The sequence below is a fragment of the Mustela lutreola genome, chromosome 5 (assembly GCF_030435805.1).
Source record: "Mustela lutreola isolate mMusLut2 chromosome 5, mMusLut2.pri, whole genome shotgun sequence".
Taxonomy (NCBI): Eukaryota; Metazoa; Chordata; class Mammalia; order Carnivora; family Mustelidae; genus Mustela; species Mustela lutreola.
The window spans coordinates 143,766,904-143,790,805 of NC_081294.1; the positions used below are offsets into that span (position 1 = coordinate 143,766,904).

Genomic DNA, 23,902 nt, shown 5'->3' on the forward strand with positions numbered 1-23,902 from the left:
TGAGCTGAGCTGAAGGCAGCAGCTTAATCCACTGAGCCACCCAGGCACCCTGTATATACAAGTTTTTGTATGAACATAAATTTTTATTTCTCTTAGGCAAATGCCTAAGAGTGCATTTGCTAGATTGTTTGTCAGTAGCATGTTTAATTTTATAGAACTGTCATTTTTCCAGAACTGCTTTATGATTCGTGGTCCCACCAGCAATGTATGAGTGATCCAGTTTCTCTATATCATGTTCATTGATTGGAAGACTCAACTTTAAAAGGTCATCAATTCTCCCCAAACTGTTATTCAAGTTTGATACAGTTCCTATCAAAGTCTCAGCAAAATATTTTAAGTAAAGATTGACAAGAATATTCTAAAATTTATAAAGAAATCATAGAAATTAGAATGGTTAAAACAACTTGGAAAAAGAACAAAGGGGGAAAGAACCAGTCTACCCAACATCAGCCCTTATTATAGTTGGAATAATCAACATTGTATGATATCAGCAGAGGAAGAGACACTAGACCACTGGAACAGAACTGAGAATCTAGAAGCAGTACCAGAGAAATATGTTTAAATGATTTCTTGGAAAAATGCAAAAGCAATTTAATGGAAGACAGCCTTTTCAATAAATTGTGCCAGCAAGTGGACATCTATAGATAAAGCAATAAACCTCAATTTCCATTTAATTTTTAATTAACTAATTAATTTTAATTTTCATATCTTATAGAGAAATTAACTCAAAATATATCACAGACTTAAATGTAAACTGCAAAAACATGAAATTTTAAGAAAAAATAAGAGGAAAAACTTCAGAATTTAGGGCTAGGGAAAGAATAGCAGGATCTATGAAATTTTAAAAAACTGCTAAATTGAACTTCATCAAATTTTAAAACTTTGCCCCAAGAAAGGCCCTGTGAAGAGGATGAAAATATAAGCTACAAACTGAGAAAATATATTAGCAAACCACATATCTGACAGAGGACAAGTACCTAGAATACATAAAGAATTTTTAAAACTTAGAGTAAAAAAATAAGTAATCCAATTCAAAAATGGACAAAAAAAAAAAAAACGGACACATTTTACCAAAAATAATATATGCCTAGAGAATTAGCAAATGAAAAGATGCTCTATATAATAAGCCATCATGGAAAAGACAAATTAAACAAGAACCATATGATACTCTATATAGATGCTGAAAAAGCATTTGACAAAGTACAGCATCCCTTCCTGATCAAAACTCTTCAAAGTGTAGGGATAGAGGGCACATACCTCAATATCATCAAAGCCATCTATGAAAAACCCACCGCAAATATCATTCTCAATGGAGAAAAACTGAAAGCTTTTCCGCTAAGGTCAGGAACACGGCAGGGATGTCCATTATCACCACTGCTATTCGACATAGTACTAGAAGTCCTAGCCTCAGCAATTAGACAACAAAAGGAAATTAAAGGCATCCAAATCGGCAAAGAAGAAGTCAAATTATCACTCTTCGCAGATGATATGATACTATATGTGGAAAACCCAAAAGACTCCACTCCAAAACTGCTAGAACTTGTACAGGAATTCAGTAAAGTGTCAGGATATAAAATCAATGCACAGAAATCAGTTGAATTTCTCTACACCAACAGCAAGACAGAAGAAAGGGAAATTAAGGAGTCAATCCCATTTACAATTGCACCCCAAACCATAAGATACCTAGGAATAAACCTAACCAAAGAGACACAGAATCTATACTCAGAAAACTATAAAGTACTCATGAAAGAAATTGAGGAAGACACAAAGAAATGGAAAAATGTTCCATGCTCCTGGATTGGAAGAATAAATATTGTGAAAATGTCTATGCTACCTAAAGCAATCTACACATTTAATGCAATTCCTATCAAAGTACCATCCATCTTTTTCAAAGAAATGGAACAAATAATTCTAAAATTTATATGGAACCAGAAAAGACCTCGAATAGCCAAAGGGATATTGAAAAAGAAAGCCAACGTTGGTGGCATCACAATTCCGGACTTCAAGCTCTATTACAAAGCTGTCATCATCAAGACAGCATGGTACTGGCACAAAAACAGACACATAGATCAATGGAACAGAATAGAGAGCCCAGAAAGAGACCCTCAACTCTATGGTCAACTAATCTTCGACAAAGCAGGAAAGACTGTCCAATGGAAAAAAGACAGCCTCTTCAATAAATTGTGCTGGGAAAACTGGACAGCCACATGCAGAAAAAGGAAATTGGACCATTTCCTTACACCACACACAAAAATAGACTCAAAATGGATGAAGGACCTCAGTGTGAGAAAGGAATCCATCAAAATCCTTGAGGAGAACACAGGCAGCAACTCTTCGACCTCAACTGCAGCAACATCTTCCTAGGAACATCGCCAAAGGCAAGGGAAGCAAGGGCAAAAATGAACTATTGGGATTTCATCAAGATCAGAAGCCTTTGCACAGCAAAGGAAACAGTTAACAAAACCAAAAGACAACTGACAGAATGGGAGAAGATATTTGCGAACGACATATCAGATAAAGGACTAGTGTCCAAAATCTATAAATAATTTAGCAAACTCAACACCCAAAGAACAAATAATCCAATCAAGAAATGGGCAGAGGACATGAACAGACATTTCTGCAAAGAAGACATCCAGATGGCCAACAGACACATGAAAAAGTGCTCCATATCACTCGGCATCAGGGAAATACAAATCAAAACCACAATGCGATATCACCTCACACCAGTCAGAATGGCTAAAATCAACAAGTCAGGAAATGACAGATGCTGGCGAGGATGCGGAGAAAGGGGAACCCTCCTACACTGTTGGTGGGAATGCAAGCTGGTGCAACCTCTCTGGAAAACAGCATGGAGGTTCCTCAAAATGTTGAAAATAGAACTGCCCTATGACCCAGCAATTGCACTATTGGGTATTTACCCTAAAGATACAAACGTAGTGATCCAAAGGGGCACGTGCACCCGAATGTTTATAGCAGCAATGTCCACAATAGCCAAACTATGGAAAGAACCTAGATGTCCATCAACAGATGAATGGATCAAGAAGATGTGGTATATATACACAATGGAATACTATGCAGCCATCAAAAGAAATGAAATCTTGCCATTTGTGACAACATGGATGGAACTAGAGCGTATCATGCTTAGCGAAATAAGTCAAGCAGAGAAAGACAACTATCATATGATCTCCCTGATATGAGGAAGTGGTGATGCAACATGAGGCCTTAGGTGGGTACGAGAAGAATAAATGAAACAAGATGGGATTGGGAGGGAGACAAACCATAAGTGACTCTTAATCTCACAAAACAAACTGAGGGTTGCTGGGGGGAGGGGGTTTGGGAGAAGGGGGTGGGCTTATGGACATTGGGGAGGGTATGTGCTTTGGTGAGTGCTTTGAAGTGTGTAAACCTGGTGATTCACAGACCTGTACCCCTGGTGATAAAAATATATGTTTATAAAAAATAAAAAATTATATATATAAAAAAAAAACACACCACACTAAAAAGTCACTAAACACCAATCAAAATGGCAAAGATAAAAATTGGGACAACATCAAATGCTGGTGGGGATCAAGGGAAATAGAGGAACTGGATCACTCATATATTGCTGGTGGGACCACGAATGGTAAAGCAATTCTGGAAAACTGACAGTTCTATAAAATTAAACATGCTACTGACATACAATCTAGCAAACGCACTCTTAGGCATTTGCCTAAGAGAAATAAAAATTTATGTTCATACAAAAACTTGTATATACAAGGTGCCTGGGTGGCTCAGTGGATTAAGCTGCTGCCTTTGGCTCAAGTCATGATCTCACGCTCCTGGAATGGAGTCCCACATCAGGCTCTCTGCTCAGCAGGGATCCTGCTTCCCTCTCTCTCTCTCTGCCTGCCTCTCTGCCTACTTGTGATCTCTGTCTGTCAAATAAATAAATAAAACCTTTAAACAAAAAAAGTTTAAAAAAACAAACAAAATAAAACAAAAATAACTTGTATATACATATTTACAGCAGCTTTTTTTCTTTATGATAGCTCGAAACTAGAAACAGCTCAGACATTCTTCAATGGGTGCGTGGTTAAATGAGGTATGGAAGATACATCTTTACCACAGACTATTAGTCAGCAATAAAAAGAAACAAACTATAATTAACCTTTGAAAAATAAGGGTGTGAATAGCATGGGTCCACTTACACACAGATTTCCTTTTTTTTTTTTACAGCATAGTACTGTAAAGGTATTTGTTTTTCTTTGGGATTATCTTAACAACATTTTCTTTTCTCTAGCTTATTTTATTCTAAGAATACAGTATGTAATAGGTAACATACAAAACATGAGTTAATCAGCTGTTTATGCTATCAGCAAGGCTTCAGGTCAATGGTAGGCTACTGCTAGTTAAGTTTTTAAGAAGTCAAATTATATGTAGACTTTTGACTGGATGGGGGATCAGTAGCCCTAACCTACTAGTTGTTTAAGGATCAACTGTATTGATATAAAAAAAAAAAAAAACTGAATGGTCTTAGGAGAATTATGATTTACAGGAAAAATGCCAATCCCAAAAGGTAATATTTGGCGCGAGTCCAGTTATGTAGCGATCTATGGTAAAATGGTAAACAGTAGAAATGGAGAACAAAACGAGTGATTGGCAGGAGTTCGGGGGCAGGTGGGAGCAGTAGAGAAGTGTGTGGGGCTATAAAAAGCCCATATGGAGAGATCTTTGTGGTGATGGAACTATTTCATATCTTGACTATATCAATGTCAATAATCTGGTCATGATATTGCACTAGACTTAGTCAAGTCTTAGGACTTCAATTACCACTGAAGCAAACTGGGTAAAAGTACATGAGATATCTCTGAATTATTTTTTACACCACATGCAAATCCAAAATTATCACAAAACAAAAAGCTTAAGTGAAAATAAATGGCTTTTTGATGGTGATGACCTTCCCACAAGAATATGCTTTCAAAAAGGACCTCCTCCACCCCTCCCTAGAAGAGGAGAAGAGAAAACACAAAAGCAGCACCTAGTGTGAGCCCCAGTTCCTACTCTGTGGATGTGAACTGCCCAGGATGCTATGAAAACATGACCAACTTCAGCCACACCCAAGCAGTAGTTATGTGTGTTGTCTGGTCTACTGTCCTCTGCCAGCCTCCAGCAGAAAGAGAAAGGCTTACAGAAGGAGGATCCTACAGAAGGAGCACTAAAAGCACCCTGAATCAAAGATGACTGGGATTTCCCATTCCAATAAACACATTTTAGATTTTTAATTTTTTTAAAGATTTTATTTATTTATTTGAGAGAGAGAGAGACCAAGAGAATGTGGGGGGGAGGGGCAGAGGGAGAAGCAGACTCCCCACTGAGCAGGGAGCCCAATGTTGGACTTGATACCAGAACCCTGGAGATCATGACCCGAAGGCAGATGCTTAGCTGACTGAGTCACCCAGGTGCCCATATTTTAGATTTTTTAAAAAAGTTACTTATTGAAGACTCTGGTAAAACAGCACATAAAGAAAAAGTGTAACAGTTAAGGGATAAAGTGCTCGTAACACAATCAATAGGCTTTTTGTTTATTTCAACTAAAAAAATCAAACAAACAAAAACCAACAATCATTCCAAAAATGAACCTTAGAAAACTGAACACAGTGTATTCTTCACATATGAATTAAAAACAAAGGTGAATAAAGAGATTGCACACTATGACTTATTAATTTCATTTTCATTTTTTATAGTACCATGTACACTTAGGAATTGTGTCATTCCAACTCACTGACTGGAATCAGATGTTCCTATGGGATTTTGCTATCAAGGCTTTCTGATCTTGAAAGTAACACCATTCCCTTATACTTGTATACACTGTAAAGAAAGAAAATTAATAAAAATAAAAATAAAGAGTATGTGCCCTTAGGTCTTATATCTAAGATAATACAAAATATGTAAGAAGAGAAAATACTCTTCAGTATTTCTATTTGAGAGAGAGAGTGCACAGCAGGGAGGGTCAGAGGGAGAGAGAGTCCCAGGCAGACCTCAGCTGAGTGTGGAGCCCAATTCCAGGCTCCACCTCAGGACCCTGAGATCAAGACCTGAGTCAAAACCAAGTGTTAGATGCCCATCTGACTGCGTCATCCAGGGACCTCTCTTTAGTATCTCTAATGTATTTTCAAGCAAAGAGATTTCCAAGAAAACTAATCACAGAACCTAATCATTTTCCACTCTTTGTGAGTGATTTCTCATGCTAAACTCAATGTAAGAGTAGAAAGCATTAAAAACTCATTTTAGACTAGTTTATACCAACATATATAAAAGGTGCACTATTTCACTGCAGTTGGTCTGTACTTTGCATGATAGATCATTTCTCTCATTTCACAGAACTTTAGGAAACCCAAAGCAGGCACAGATAGCAGGCGTTACAAGCTTGTAACAATCCTGTTAATGCCTGCTTTACGTTGGCGTTCGCCATCATTCAAAGTGCATCTTCAACAAACGTATGATGAAAAGTGCACCTAATTACGTGCATGGTCCTTTTATAATTTTTGGCTAATAAAATGCCTCAAACTGACGATAATCAGTATTTATCTTAATACTTTTTTGGGAACTATGGAAAAACAATTTAAGGAAAAGTGTGAAGCAAATTGTTACAAAAGTGCAGTTATTACACAAGATCCGAAGAAACATTTTTAAACCTACTCTTCTAAATGGGCTAAAAATTATCCTAAAATAGAACAGTTTAGCAAGTTAATTAAGATTTCATTGTAACTGCAAATTAGTAGATGTGCGTAACTGCCATGTTATTAAAAGAGAAAATGAGAAATAAAAATCTATATGACATATTTTATTCAAGAAATTCAAAACAGCATTATAGTATTGTTTTCTAATCTGTATCGACAGAATTGAAGATGAATTCTGACAGTCTCCTATTTCTGCTTACAGTTTTAAGGAATGAAACTTCATGGTTCTTTACATTGAACACTTGAAATTAAAAGCCATTTAAAATGTCTTATGTATTTGCCTGTCTTCTTAAAACAGAGTATGCTACTGGTAATGTAACTTTATTTGGAGAACTTGAATAGTTGTGGACTCGAGATGTTTTCTCTTACTAAAAATATGGTTCATTGTTGTTGTGCATTTGCTCATTTTTTAATAGGCATTCTGGGTTTTTCCTAATTGTTGGGCTTTATGTTTCTGTTTCACACTAGCACTGGTTTACAAGTCTCCAGTGGGAAAAGAAAACCTGCAACCCATTCTAATTTGGTAGCTATAACCAGCTATGGGCTGAAAACAATCGCATGTTAATATTTTGGGCCAACTAAGAACAAGCTGGAATTGACTGAAAGAAAATAAATGTTTTAGTGCATGATCTCCGCATAAATTAGTTAAGAATCACTTAAGTCAATTACATGCATTTCTTTTCTCTCTTAATTTCAGGCCATCAGTTATGCTCTGGCACTTGAGGTTGTCAGAAATTTGCTTTCACAAAAAGCTAAATGGTGTATTATGGTTGTATTTAAGTTTTATTGACAAGTACAATCGAAAGTGATGTGTCCGTGAATTTATTGTAGGGTAAAGATTCCATTGAATGTGAGCTTCTTCTTTTCATGACACATCCCACCATTTAGTCAATCTATTCAATCAAAAAGAGTGTTTTCTAAAATTGCACCACAGAATACTAGTCCTGACAGATGGTCTCCAAAAAGCACAATCCTCACTCCAATAAGTTTAGGAAATAGTGCTGAATAGATTGAGTATGATAAGTCTTCCCTATATGCAAGAATCTGTGTGTGTGTGTGTGTGTGTGTGTGTGTGTGTGTGTGTGAAACTTAGCCAATGAAATACACATTCCATAAACCCTATATTGAAAAACAAGCATCTGAAAAGGGACAAATTGTGGCCAAGACAACAGTGGGTTCATTAAATCCCAACTGACTTTCTTCATCATGGGTTTATAAGAAGACTTCACTTCCCTTGCATTTAGGTTTTTACTTCAGTTCCATTTGCATAGGCAATCTGGGCCACTTGCAGATGAAATGTAGTAAGTTCTCCTTTCATTCTTTTTTTTGCCTGGAAACCACTGAAATAATGCACCGAGACAGCAGGATTACGAAAGCCTGGGTCCCTAAGCAGTTTGCACCCCCTACCCCAACTTGCATAGGACAGTGCAGTGTGTTGGACAAATAAACCTTTGTTGAGTTCACTGACATTTCAGGGTTAATTTGTTATTGCTGTATAACTTAACCTATCTTAACCAATACAAGAGTTGGATTCTGAAATAACAAGAGCAATGCAAAGAGACTTGATAGACGTTGATAGACTTGATAGACTTGATAGACTTATAGATGTTCAGACATGGAAAATTTCTTATTCACTCTTTATCTCTACATCTACTTGTCAAGAAACAAAGATTATGTTTTACTTTCATAGATATTCATTAAATATCCTTGCTAGGCTACTATGTGATAGGCACTGCTCTAAACTAAGAGGGTAAAGTAAGATAAAATAAACATAAGGCTCTTACTCTCCTACAGCACACGTTGGATTGAAAGGAAGAAAATGCCCAGTGGGAAATACATTCATTAAGAAAAAAGTGGCAATTTTCTTATTAGATAATTATACCTGTAATTTCCATTCCCCTGCTAAATTTCATTTTAAAATATACTAAAATTACAGCAGTTATGGCAACAAAAAAAAATGAGCCATTACTCACATTTTGTTAGAATGACAGATCGGGTATTAAATCAAATATGGATATTTCTTGGTTCTCTTTAGTAATGGAAACCTATTTGAGTGTAATCATTAAACTATTTCAAAAATTTATTTTGGAAAAGAGTTATTCTAGGCAAATTGAAATAAATTTCACTTAATTCCATAAATTTAAACTTCTCTTTATCACTAGCCAAATTCTGTTCGCTGAAGCAACACCCCTGCTAAAACGATTTTCTGAAATTTGAAGAAACATCTCATTTCCAAATTACAGTCCTAGCCATGTTAATGCATCACTTCCCACCTGTATTACACAAGTAATATGCTTTCTATAATTTATAGGAACAATATTAATATACTATTATTTTTAATCTTTACTTTCAAAAAACAAAATCTCAAAGACTTCCTATAGAATTTTATAATGCATACCTGTGTACTAAATACTTCTCCTAAACTAATAATGGAACCAGTATCTGTAATGATACATTTTAAGATGCTGGTAAATTGTGGATTCTTTTATTTTTAAAGATTTTTTTAAAAATTTTATTTATTCGGCAGAGATCACAAGTAGGCAGAGAGGCAGACAGAGAGAGAGGGGAAGCAGGCTCCCTGCTGAGCAGAGAGCAGATGCCAGGCTTGATCCCAGAACCCTGAGGTCATGAACTGAGTCAAGGTCAGAGGCTTAACCCATTGAGCCACCCAGGTGCCCCTGGTAAATTGAAGGGGGTGGGATTATGGACATTGGGGAGGGTATGTGCTTTGGTGAGTGCTGTGAAGTGTATAAACCTGGTGATTCACAGACCTGTACCCCTGGGGATAAAAATATGTTTATAAAAAATAAAAAATTAATAATTCAAAAAAAAATTAACGAACATCAAAGAGAATTAAGTCAGCCAAAGTGCTATCTATCATGTACTTCATGGTCTGAAAGTACTTGAGGTCAATGCCAAGTGGAGGAGTACTACACAGGGTGGTGTAGAGGAGGCCTTTTGAAGACATAAATTTAATCACCTCTCATACATTTACTGTTGGTAACATAATAAAATAAGACCATTTTATAATTGCAAATGAGATCAAAGTTTATGACTAAAAAGTACTCAGTTGGTTTACCTTTCCTCATAATTTAAAACAAAAAATAAAATAAATAAAGCAATTATCACTTTGTGTCAAATTAGTAAATAACAGCCTATTTTCAGGTTCACTAAATACTATAACATAGTGATCTAACTCTAAGCAACATGAGCTTATTGTTACATTTTCCATTCAACATAGCCCTTGTCTCGTTTCTCTTTTCTTTCTACAATTCTATTGAGGTATCAGTGCTTGTTCAGTAAATCTAATTTTCTTTATCAGTTTTCCTGAGGAAAGAAGATACATGATCAGGAACTAATAAGAACAGCATATGGTTAGAAACACTTCAAATCTAAGAAGGAGCTAAATATGAAAATAAAGGAATTTACACTGTTAGGTAATATTAAATTATCAATATATAAGGTATGACTTCTTTTTAGTAGAATGACAAAAAGAAAGGTGTTATGGCTAGAATTTGGGTAGTTTTTCAATAACTATACCTCCCCTAACCCCCACCAAAAATATCCTAGAAGTGTTATTGGTCAACCCAATATTCAATATGAAGAATATGAGAACCCAGGTAACCTAAGAGGCTGTCGGTGAGTAACAGAATTAATTAGATATTATGAGCATTAGTGACTTCAGGAAGGAGGTGGTACACACTATCTGTAGTCCAACAATCCCAAAGAGGTGTGTTGTACCATATTATTCTCCTTATTTTAAAAACATTTAAGTCCCCAACAGCACACAAGGTAGCCTGTTATGAATAAGGTTTACGTACTGAACAGAAATTCCATGGAGTACATAGAAATTAAAAAATAGTATCTCTAGGAGTGCCTGGATGGCTCAGTCATTAAGTGTCTGCCTTTGGAGGTGCCTGGGTGGCTCAGTGGGTTAAGCCTCTGCCTTTGGCTCAGGTCATGATCCTGGGGTCCTGGGATTGAGCCCCACATCAGGCTCTCTGCTCAGCAGGAAGCATGCTTCCCTTCCTCTCTCTCTGCCTGCCTCTTGGCCTACTTGTGATCTCTCTCTGTCAAGTAAATAAATAAAAATCTAAAAAAAAAAAAAAAAGTGTCTGCCTTTGTCTCAGGTCATGATCCCAGAGTCCTAGGATCGAGTCCTGCATCAGGCTCCCTATGCAGTGGGGAGTCTGCTTCTCCCTTGCCTGCCTTTCCCCTTGCCTGTGTGCACTCTCTCTCTGTCAAGTAAATAAAATCTTAAAAAAAAAAAAGAAAGAAAGAAAGAAAATAGTATCTCTAGGAGTCATTAAAAAAATAACTTTCTGTTTTTCTATGTCGTGAGATGATGAGCAACTGTGAGCTCAAAAGTAGCATCAAAGTAGTTTAAAGTGAGCATCAAAGTAATTTAAAGACTGTAGGGGATTAATCAAATATAAATAACATAATTTTATGATGTTGGGAAAAATTAACTTTCAGTAATAGTCTCTAATTTTTAAAAATTGATAAATACTAATATTTAACTTCACAATTAAAAGTGTCTTTTTTATATATACCAAGCAATTATTAATATTCTATATTAAATGACAATAATATATATTAATTCTTTTTACTTATTTGTTATTCCTAGGGATATCCTGGTTATTTCTTAAGATAGTTTGAAAACAATGCATTTAAATCATGCTTCAAAATGGCAAAGAAAAATTATGTCAGTTATTTAAATATTTTAACTTCTATGTTGAAACACATTTCTCTAGTTATATAGTTTTTTTCACTTCATATATATTTAGCATGTGAAAAAGTTTCTGTTCAAATCCAAACTGTCTGACTAAAATCCAGATTTCAGTTTTAAAATTGAAGAAAAATTTGTAATATGGTATTGTGTTTAAAGCCAGAAGCCAAGGGGTGCCTGGGTGGCTCAGTCACTTAAGTGTTGGACTCTTAATTTCAGCTCACGTCATGATCTCAGTGCCGTGGGATTAAGCCCCATGTCAGGCTCCACACACAGCATGGAATTGCTAGAGTCTCTTCCTCTGCCCCTCCCCCCCACACACACTCTCTCAACTAAATAAACAGAATCTTAAAAAAAAAAAAAATGAAGACAGTTGAAGCTAAGAACTCCAATATTCTCTCTTACTGAAGTGGACAGATTAAAAATATGCATACCAAAAGACAGAGATGACCAGATCCCTACAGGAAAGGGGGGAAAGAGACTATGTTTTTCATATAGTAAGTCAAAAGTTCAGTAACCAGACAATATTATCTCCTGAGCAACATAACAATAACATCAGGTTAAAAAGGCCCTCTTTCTATATTAATATCTGTTCTTTAGTACTCAATAGGCTAATTTTGAGTACTCATATTTTTTGAACACTAGAGGGAGTACATAAAAGGAAAAGAAGCCAAATACTGATGCTACCTAGTTCTTCAATGCTTTACATAGTATTGTGTCGTTGCAACAAAATGCTTGCTTACTTCTTACAGATATGGTGGAATAATTAAAACGTTTCGAACAGTATCCAATATCCCTTTTATATGTCATTTTCCAGTTAATTTAAAATTTATGCCTGTTGGCAAGAAAGTTACATAATAGTTAAGAAATAGCAAAACAAAACAACGTGAATGCATTTTTAAAAAAGATTTTATTTATTTATTTGTTGGACAGAGATCACAAGTAGGCAGAGAGGCAGGCGGTGGGGGGGGGAGGAGGCTCCCCGCTGAGCAGAGACACCCCCCGCCCCCCGATGCGGGGCTCCATCCCAGGACCCTGAGATCGTGACCTGAGCCAAAGACAGAGGCTTTAACCCACTGAACCACCCAGGTGCCCCAAAGTGAATGCATTTTAAAGTAGACATTCATTTTCCTTATTTTAGTCTACATATTCCATTAAAGAGAGTAAAATTATATCTTAAGCGCTTTGAAGAGTTTAAAATGACATGCCTGAGCCTAAGGGAATAATGGACACTTTCAAATCAGCACCAGACTTTTGTCTCAAGGTGAAGCCCTGAGGTTATGCTGCATTTAGGGTTTATATAGACAGGCTGTCTCTAGAATTTCCATATGGGATGGATAACATGGGAACTGATGGTTGGGGGACCAGAAACATGAGGACTTAATGAATTAATATTTTTTAAACACTCTGCCTCACACACAGTAAGCATTCAATGTATCAGATATTACAGAGAGAGCCTTTGTTCATTTCAAAGAATAAGAATATGGTTTGAGTTCAATGAAATGCATTCAATGAAGGTAACTACATAATGAAATTGAAGTAGGGGAAACAAGCCCTCCCTACAGGCAACCCACACACTAAAAGCATGTGTAATAGGAAGATTAAAAAATCCACACAGAAAGTGTTTCATAAACATCTACTATATGCTCCTTCTTGGTAACTAGGAGCTATGCAGTAGAAAGTAAAGGTGATCGTTTGACCCTTAAGAACATCGATGGAACAGGAGTTGGAAGAGATCCAGTCATTCATTCATTTGTTTAATGAGCCCATCTCACATGACGACCACTGCCCTAGGAACTTGAGATGCCTAAGGGAATAAAATAAAGATCACAGACCTCCAGAAGCTGACATTCTATAGGTAGAATACATACAAATAATAAGCAGTAGAAATAAATTGTTCAGTGCTACAGAAGCTGCTAAGTATTAAGAAAGGGAGAAAAGCCTTAACAGGGAAAGAAGGATAAAGAATGGTGGACCATATAAACACAGACAGAGTTGCCAGGAGACGCTACGGTAGGTGACAATGGAGTACATCCTGAGTGAGGTTCAAGGGTCAGAACAGAAGTGGAGTGCTGTGAACATGGGCATGGCACAGCACGATTACTGTGGCCGAAGCAAGAAGAGTCAGAAAGAAAGCAGAGAGAAAGGAAGCGGGAGGGTAACAGGTGAGGAAGGAAATGTTGTGAGCCTCAGAACCATGGTACATACTGTGACTCTGAGTGACATGGGAAGTCACTAAGGGGATTTGAGAAGGGTGATGTGCTGTGGCTTGACCCTGACTGTGAGTGGGAAAAGGGCTGAAGGAGGCCAAAGAGAATAGTCAGGAAGTCTTCTGTAGCAATCCAATGGAGAGGGGATGTTGGCTTAGACAATGGTGGCAGAAGGCAAGAAGAATCAGTCAGATTCTGGAAACATTTTAAAGACAGAACTGACCAGACTTTCCAATGAACTATAGACGATGCATGAGAGCATGAGATGTTAATGATTCCAAGGTCTGGAAGGATGGAAACACCATCCACTGATACAGGAAAGACTATAAGGTATTAGGTTTTGAGGGACGAAGGAGATCATGGTTCAGTTTTGGGCATGAGAAGTGTAAGATGTCTTTCAGACAGCCAAGTAGAGATATGTCTTCTGGGGAGAAGACCTCAGAAGAAATGTCTGGGCTGATGACCTAGATCTGGAAGTCATGGACCTACCCGTGGAATAAAACCATAAGACTGAACATGAACACCAAGATGAAGAGTGTAAATTTTTTTTTTTCCAAAAGAGAATCAAAGTTTGAGTTTAGACACCTGAGAGGAGGAAGGAATAAAGGTAAGAGAGGAAAAGAAATCAGGTGAGAAAAGCATAGTAGTCTTCAAACTGAGTGAAGAAAGATTATTAGGGATGTGCAAACTCTGCCAAGGGATTAAATAAATGAGGTCTTGAAATCAACTATGATTAAATAAGGAGTCGTTGAGGTTACAGCATATGTTCTGATTGGAGTGCTTTTATAAAAGGATAGGTAATAGGTGGTGACAGTAGAGACAACTCTCAGGGGTTCTGTAAAGGAGAGCTTGGAAGTAGGAAGGTAATTTTCAGGCAAAGTTGGGTCAAGAGAGGATTTTGCTATTATCTCCATTTTCATCTGTCTACTGATGGGCACCGTATGCGCCAGAGTGAAAAAGGGAAGGTACAGAAGAGACGGGGAGGTCTGCCAGTGATTTTCTCGAGTAAACGATAAAGGACAGGCTCTCCTGCATATGCAGAATGACTGACTTTCAGCCCTTAGTACCTTTAATAAGTATTATGGGGAGATGGGTCCTCAAATTCAAATTCCTCATCGGATAACAAGAATGAGACTTGAAAAATGTCTTATTGAGATGACATGTTTAGTAGCTAACAGAGAAAGGATACTAGATGTCTTTAAGAAGGCACAAATAAGGAATAGTTGTTAAGCAACAGAAGTAAATGCCAAGCAGAGGCACAGTGATGAAAAAGAGGACTATGGAATGCAAGGCGGGATAAAAAACGGAGATGGTGTCAACGTCGTCAGGGATGGTCTCTGGGTTATTCACTGAAGGGAAAACAAAGATAAAGTCAAAGAGGAAAAATGGGACTCTGGATGTAAGCTGGGAGGCTGGGTTTGTTCATCTGACATTTTAAGTATCAGGAGGATAGTATATGATCTTTTAGGTGGGGGAGTGGCCCAAAGAAAGCAGTGCATTAAGAAGATTAATCTGGCTGTGTTTAGAGAATGAATCTGCAGAGAACAAAGGAGTTAGCTGTAGGGCTATTAAAACATCTTCAGTGAAGTTTATGGCAAAGGGATTATGGAGGTGGCTGTGGGAAGAAGAAGGCAGCCAGTCTGAAATCCCTTTTAGGGCTTTTCTGATAAGGCAAGACTTATCAGTGATGTTTTGCTCTTGCTGCATCCTGCACTTTTCTTTCTGAGTCCTTACTGCTCCTTCATATATATGATTTCTGCCTGTATTTGAACGATGTGCCCACACTAGCATGTAAGTTCCCGATGAGAGGAGCCATGCTTGCTTTTTCATTTAACTGGCCTTGCAGAAAGTAGGCGTTTAAAGAAAATGGCTGAATAACTGAAGATGATATGGGGCATATCAAAGAAGCTGATAAGAAAGCAAAAGGAAAGAGACGACAATGAAAAAATGTGGAAGACAGGAAGACAGGAGAAAGAAGGAACATACAAGAAAGAGGAAAGTGACAGATGAAGTAGAGAAAGGAAAGGAGGGAGAAGAAAAACAGAGGACCCTGAAGTTAAAAACACAGAAAACAGAAGAGCTACTATGTTGCCACTGGGAACTGGGAAGCTGATTATGGACCATAGTTTACAGGGAGAAATATTCAGTCTAACTCTACCACGTGCCCTCCATATTGGTGACCCTCTCTGTCTTAGCTCCCCTCTATAGAGAGCAACCTTATAATAACTTCACAGGTTAACCAATGGGTGCAATCCCCTGAGTTAATTTAGAACAGCTCCTGGTGTTCTAAATGATGAACTGATGTCCGTCATGTTCAGCATCACCATCACGGTCTTTCTTCAATAGCTTCAACGGCTTCAACAGCTGACACACCGTTTGAACCTCTCCTATCTCCTATCTCTACACAAGATGCAGGATGCACAAGAGGAGGATAAGACAGATTGGCAGGGGAGACGAAGAGCACTTTCCTTCCAGCTGAGGCTGCCGCTGCCGCTGACCCCACTCGGGAACCATGAGGAACATGAACATAGTCACTTAGCCGTGGCCACCGCCATTGCCTCTGCGGAGTCTCCCTTGTTTCCCCCGAATACTAAAACAGACCTGCACTTAAATTCCTTGACATGTGTCGGTTTGACTTTCCATTGTGAAAAACGGCAAAGGAGATAGGAGAAGGGCTGAATGGAAATGAGAAGGTGCCTTTTCAAAGTAGGTTTAGTAAAGGAAAATAGAATTGGATAAATGTAGGGGAAAAACACCAGTAATGGTTGGTTTAAAGAGAGAGAAATACTGAGATAGAAAAGAAACATAAAATCCCAATGCTTGATGGATAAACACCAAATAAAGGCATAAGTAAATAGAATGGTGGGTGAAGAAAGCACTATTAAGTTGCACAGAGCCATGGTTCTTGACCACAATGAGTCCCCTCTCTCCTAGGGAACACCTGGCAATGTTTAGAGACATTTTTAGTTCTCAAACTGACATTCTCAGTGGCTACTGGCATCTAGTTAGTAGACACCAGGGATGCTGCTGAAGATCCTACAATGCACAGGACAGCCTTCAACAACAGAATTTTCCGCCCAAAGAGCCATGTTTGAGAAAGCCTCAGCTAGAGAGTAAAAGGTAGAGAAGAAAAGATGGAAACAGATCGGACCCTGTCATTCCTCTGTTCAAAACTGCAAAGCCTGCATCTTTTTTTTTTTAACAATTTTTTTGAATTTATTTATTTTGAGAGAGAGAGAACAAGCATGAATGGGGGATAAGGGACAGAGGGAAAAGCAGAGTCCCCGCTGAGCAGGGATCCCAATGCGGGGCCTGATCCCAGGGTCCCAGGATCACGACCTGAGCTGAAGGCAGATGCTTAACCCTAAGACTGAGACCCCCAGGCACCCATGTTACTCTAGGAGTTATGATCCTTAGACATGTCTCCTCATGCCCCCCGGGACCCCTACTCATCCTTCCTGCCTCACTGGCCTCTTGGCTATTCTGCAAACACGCGGGACACTGCTGTTCCCTCTACCTGGAAAAGTGCTCTCCTAGACACCCATACAGGACCCTCATTCACCTTCCAGCTTTTCTCTGATATTGCCATGTCTCTTTCTCCGCCAGGCTTATTCCAGACCATCCTAGTCACAGTGGTACCTCCTCCCCATGACCATGTCCCCCATTAGAATCTTCTATTGTGTTCTAGCACGTTCTAGGATTTGACATAATTTGACAATTACTATGTTGGTCTGTTTTCCTCATCTCCATCCCACCCACTGTGTCAGCTCCATGAGGAATTTTGTTGGCCCTGCTGCTAGGAAAGTGCCTGGCATACAGTAGGCTCCCAACAATTACTTGCTGAGTAAATGAATAAAGAGGCTCAGACAAATTCAAAGAATAGTAGCAACAATTACAGATACACTAAAGTGCTCACTCTATTCATGGGAACTGTTTTAAGGGCTTCACATATAGGTAGCCTTTGAATCTCTATAACTAGTCTATAACTAGTCTACGATGTAGGTAGAATATTCATTCCATTGCCATTTTAAGGAAGAAGTGAAGTCAGAGAGAGGTTAAGAAACATGTCCAACATTGCAAAGCAGAGCAATATGAAATGGTCCAGCTGAGAACCCGCCCTTTAAACGATGCCACCCTCTTTGGCAACAGAGCCTTAGAATTTTTCTATTACTAAAAGAAAAAGTAAGTCTAAATTATTTGTCAGGAACATCCAGCTTAGCCAATCAAGGAATAATCAAACTTACTCTTTATTCTACCCAACAACTGAACAGATACAAACTTATCATTGCTATGTGACCTTTAAGATTCCAAGTTAATTTCCAATTATGTATAGCTTGATCACTGTCATGGAAAGTAAAAAGCCATAGTTGCCTAGATATCTTTTTCAGCGAATGTCAGTTTTTAGCAGGTTCAAGGAAGTTAAATTAAAATGTAGAAATCATATACTAACCAAGGCTTGGTTGTCACAATGAATGTAAAACAGTAATGATTAATTTTAACAAATCTTAAAGAGAACAAGACCCGGTCACTAATGGTTTTCAACCATGTCCTTATTTCTTGGGTAACAGACGTGTCTGGTGTTGGCAGTTTGTGTTTTTATGATATGTTAGCATCGTATGTAAGAGCACTGGGTGTGGTGCATAAACAATGAATCTTGGAACACTGAAACAATAAAATAAAATAAAATAAAATAAAGAATGCCATAATGGGGAATAACAAAGCAAGAAATGTCTGAGTTTCAAAGGCCTGCCCTCATGTTCGTCTGATGTATCATTCCAGGCGTTAGCATATGTTTTACAAAGCAAATTTTCTAAGCACCGAGAAATCAATTAAAATGGAAAGCAACATGAATTTCCTCCCATATTTGCATTCTCTGGGTAACATTATGGCCCTTTACACATTCCACATTGCCTTAGAGAGCCTTCTTTCTCCTCCATAGAAGGGGCTCCCTACAACAGATGACTTCCTTCAGGGCCAGGTCCTTGAGCTGATTCATGATTGTGTCCTTTATGGTCTTTAGCACAGGGTCCTACATGTACCAAGAATTCAATAAATCTTTCTTATTTTGTGAATTAATGTCATGCGGGAAAATGTGAAAGCAAACAAGGAAAAATGCTGTTCTGGGAAAAGTTTTAAGAAAAGCATATGCTTAATTTACAATAGGTTCTGAAAATATTTTGTTCTATGGATGATGTACTCAAACACTTACTATCTAAAAAAAAAAAATAAAATGTGGGGCGCCTGGGTGGCTCAATCGGTTGAGCGTCTGCCTTTGGCTCAGGTCATGATCCCAAGGTCCTGGAGTCGAGTCCCCATTTGAGTCCTCTATCAGGCTTCTTACTTGGTGAGGAGCCTGTTTCTCCTTCTTCCTGCCTCTTCCCCTGCTTGTGCTCTATCTCTCTCTCTGACAAATGAATTTAAAAAAAGTCTTTAAAAAAAATATGAGAGTTAGCCTTTAGATACATGGGCATTCAATAGTGTGGCAACAGTAGTAAAGTGTTAGTGTGTGTCTGTGTGTGTGTGTAGCAGAAGGAAACTGCTGATGAACTATCCACTGGGCCCCACCACAAGCATAAAAGGCATAAAATTTTCCGGGCGGAAGGAGAGAGAGACTCTTAAACAGACCCCAACCCAGCGCAGACCTGGACACAGGGCTCCATCTCATGATCCTGAGATCATGACCCTGAGATCATGACCTGAGCCTAAAGCAAGAGTTGGACACTTAACCGACTGAGCCACCCAGGCACCCCCTCTTTTTTTTCCTTTTTGTAGAGGCAGGTCTTGTAATCTTGACTATTAAGGAGCTGGGTTTAAAATAACTACCTGAAAATTAAAAACCAAAACAAAACACAAACAGTCATTTGTTTTGTCTCTTTTCCTGTGTTATTCTTACCTCCCCAAGATTCTCTAAGTTATTTGCAAAACCTTATTTTCATATGAGCTGTTGTTCCAGGAGAAATATCCATGATTGTGTCAAACTTTCAAAGGGCTCTGTGATAATGGAGGAAAAAATTAAGAACCATTGCTGCTAGGAAGTAATTGATCTGAGAGAGAGAGAGAGAATAAATATAATAATATATATTTATTTATATATATTTATATATAATAAATGATATATTTATATTTATAATATAATATATAAATAAATATAATACATATCTATATATTTTACTTGGTATTTTTCTGCAGCATGAATATAGTTGGAAATTTTAGGATAAGATTTGATACTAGGCAAGAGGCAAAGAAATGCCAACATATCTGTTCGCTTTTGTGTAGTACTGGAGAAGAAAATCTGTTGGAAATCATCAAATTTGCTTTCTCCAAGCAAGTATGGCATATTACCTGAGAACCTATTTATAGTGTGCCAAACACTCTAGTAACTGACTCATTGGGCACAGGTATGTAATGTATCTCCACACACTATTCTACAAGTAAACATTTATCCCAAACACCAACTTGAAGTGTCATTTACAAAGGAAGAGGGAAGACAAAGACCATAAATATAAATTTTGCCTGAACAATGGTATCGTTTTTACCTAAAGTGGGGCTTAAAAGCCGAATTCCTTTGGAATCTGCATGTCCTTCCATCTTCAAAAACAAAAAAATATATATATAGCAAATAAAGCAATATGTGTCCTGAGTTGACAGGACACCTTGTGAGCCTGCTTTGGCCATTACTTAGATATGTCCCTTACCTCCTTTTAATTAATGTCACCTCTGTCTCTTAGTAAGAAGTGTTTAGTCTGGGTTCTCAGGTCTTATGGGAAATGTTAGTCTAAAGCACTTCATCCTAAGGAACTAACTTTGCTTAGAAAGAAAATATTTCTATCCGTATTATGCTGGAAAAACAAAGATTTTAGAAAAAGGTTGTTTTGTGTATCGCCTTTTTGTACGTGGGAAGAGGCATTGCCTGAAAATTGCTATCACTGAAATCAATATGAGAAATCTGTATATAAAAATACACATGACCTTGTTAGTCATCTCAAAAAGTTTGTTTCTGGTAGAGAGTTCAACAAGCTTTTCTCTTCATCAGTCATCGCATAAAGCCATGAAACCCCAAACATCTCCAAAAACGTAGCAACAATTTGGTAACATCAAAAGAAATTGTTACCGAGACAATTTGGTAACATCAAAAGAAAATAAGGTTCTCAAATTCTTTTAAATTCATTTAAAGCAGATGTATACAATACTAAATATCACCAAGTACCCATTTTAGCTGTTCCTTTATTTGCTGTTGTCATATAAAAATGCTAAGTAATGCTGTCATTAACATTTTTTTGAATACTAAATAGGTCAAAAGTAATCCTGTAGCACCTATTTATTTGGACAACGCAAATTTCAAGGTCTAACTGACTCATTAATTCTGCCTTGAGACTGATGTCGAAAACTCTGAGTGTAACCCAGGGAAAACAATGACTATTACCACAAAATAATAATAAACCACAAAACAAAATTAAAAAGATTTATTAGCCTCATATAAAATTTAAAAAAGAGTGTCTGGTATATGAATGGATAAAGAAGATGTGGCATACACAGGTAATGGAATATTACTCAGCCATAAAAAGGATGAAACCTTGACATTTGCAAGGACATGGATAGAGCTAGAGAGTATAAGGCTAAGTGAAATGTCAGTTACAGCCAAACAAATACCATATGATTTCACTCACATGTGGAATTTAAGAAACAGAATAGGGGCGCCTGGGTGGCTCAGTGGGTTAAAGCCTCTGCCTTCGGCTCAGGTCATGATCCCAGGGTTCTGGGATTGAGCCTCGTATTGGGCTCTCTGCTTGGCAGGGAGCCTGCTTCCCTCTCTCTCTCCGCCTGCCTCTCTGCCTACTTGTGACCTCTGTCTGTCAAATAAATAAATAAAATCTTAAAAAAAAAAAGGTTAAAAAAATAAAAGAAACAGAACAAACGAATGAAGAATATAAACAGAAGAGACAAACAAGAGAATAGACTCTTTCAATACAGAGAACTGGTGGTGGCCAGAGGGGAGGAGGGTGGCGGGATGGAAGAAATAGATCAAGGGGATTAAGAGTTCGCTTATCCTGATCCACACTTAGAAAGGTACAGAATTGTGAATAATTATATTGACCATCTGACATGCATATAACACTGTATGTTAATCATACTTAAAGAAAAAAAAAAAAAGAAACTGTCCACAGATACTGCTGCTGGGAGTAAAAATTTGTATAAACTCCCTGAAAGACTGTTAATATGAATCAAAAACTCTAAAACTCCTACTCTTGACTTCTAAAAAAATGTAAACAACAAAACAAGTTAAGAAAAGTCACCGAACTGAGTGATTCAATTCCTGGACTTTAGTACTAAAATATCTGGCATCAAAGACTTACTTCACTTACAAGTCAAGTGACCTTGGGCAAGTGACTTATCTCCAGCCTCTGTCTTCTTATCTGTAAAACTGTATAACAATATTATCTTTCTCATATGTGTGTTTTGGGCATCAGAAGATTTAATACAAACAACTATACTTAGTGAGTACAAGGCAGACAGTAAAAATCTCTTTTAGCTATTCTTATTGCCAGAGCTACTCTAAAAGTTTTTGTGATACTTAACAGCCACAGAAATTTATAAATTAATAGAATGTCCAACATTAGGTGAACATATAGCAGATCTACATAATCCTTATGATCTACTCCTTAACAAAGGAGAAAATATCCCTGCATATAGTTTAATAATTTTATATGACTTGACCCATGTTAAAAATATGCATACAAAAGGATCCAAAGGAAACACAGCAAAATGTCCAATGTGTCTACTTCCGTTGGGCATTTAGGATAATTTTAATTTTCTCCTGTATAATTTTTAGATTTTTCCAAGCTTTCTCTAGTATTCATATATTCTATTACTTCTGAAATCAGAAAGAAAAAAAAAAGGAAAGGAGTTCTTTAAAAAACTAATACCCATGGGTGTGGGTTTGGGGAAGATTGATTAAGTAGAACATGGAGGATTTTTAGGACAATAAACATACCCTGTAAGATACCATGATGATGGATACATGTCCTCATGCATTTTCCCAAACCTGTAGAATGTACAACACTAACAGTGAGCCATATTATCAACTATGGATTTGGGAGGATTACAATATATCAATATAGACTCATCAGTTGGAATAAATGTACCACTCTAGTGGGAAATGTTGATAATGCGGGGCGGGGGGGACGCAGCGCATGTGTGGAGATAGAAGGTATTTGGGAAATCTCTGTGCCTTCACTTCAATGTTTCTGTGAACCTAAATCTGCTCTAAAAAAAAATCTTAGAAAATGAATTAAAATGAATTTAAAAAAAAATTTTAGAGGAAAAAAGTACTATTTGTTGTTTACTCATCTTTTATTTTTAGCTTAACGTCAGTTATGCACATTTAATCAGACTGAATCAGCAGCCTACCAGAATTTTACCCCTCTAATTCTCAAAAATTGCCCAAGAAATTATCCAGGAACTAGATCTACAGAAGGATCTGTGGTTTAATTTGTTTGGGAAAATATGTTTTACTCAAACTTATATTACTCTCTTGCTGCATTTTGATTTACATACCTGAGATCCTTAGAGAAGTAAGGGTAGAAAAACTTAATCCAGGTAACAATGAAACCTAGTTTCATTGGTTTTATTATATATTTACTTCACTATTGGCTAAGGCACATTATCTATTTATTACCTTAAGGCTTTCTGAATTTCCTATCAGCTAATTCCTTGAGTCTTGAATGATTTTAATGCATTGAAAACAGAGACAGTGAAAGATGGTTACTGGTTATCTTTATTTTCTCAGAACCATTCTGCTCCTTCACTAACATGCTAAGCCATCATGCTTAGGACAAGAAAAATTTCAAAAACATTTTGGCATTTGGTAAATATCCTTGAGTTTGAGGATGCAGACTGTTGTATAAAGTAGCAAAAGTACAGCTATTGCAACGATTGAATGAACTGTGAAATTTCATTCATTCCCGACTTTAGAACTTGGGAAATACTCCAGAGATCATTCTCTATAATTTGTTCTAGTAATGAATTTTATATGCATGGACTTATTCACCAAAGAATACTTGGTAGGATTTCCTAAAGCAAGAAACTACAAAACTTCACTCAGCAAAGCCATTTAAAAAGCAGAAAACATTTAAAAACAAACATTTTGCAGTTAATTGTTAATTCTATGACTTCTGTTTTCATCAGTCCCCAAATGGATCATTTCTAGTGGATTTTCAAACATCTCAAAATTAAACTTTTTTTTA

General features: G+C 37.3%; 1 protein-coding gene and 1 pseudogene across 7 annotated transcripts in view; one reads left to right on the forward strand and one right to left on the reverse strand.

The window, feature by feature from the left end:
- The window catches only part of PRR16 (proline rich 16), a 194,757-nt gene that overhangs the window by 165,118 nt on the left and 5,737 nt on the right, over positions 1-23,902 (reverse strand). The window lies entirely within an intron of this gene.
- Positions 3,793-5,220, forward strand: LOC131831498 (small ribosomal subunit protein eS27-like; annotated as a pseudogene).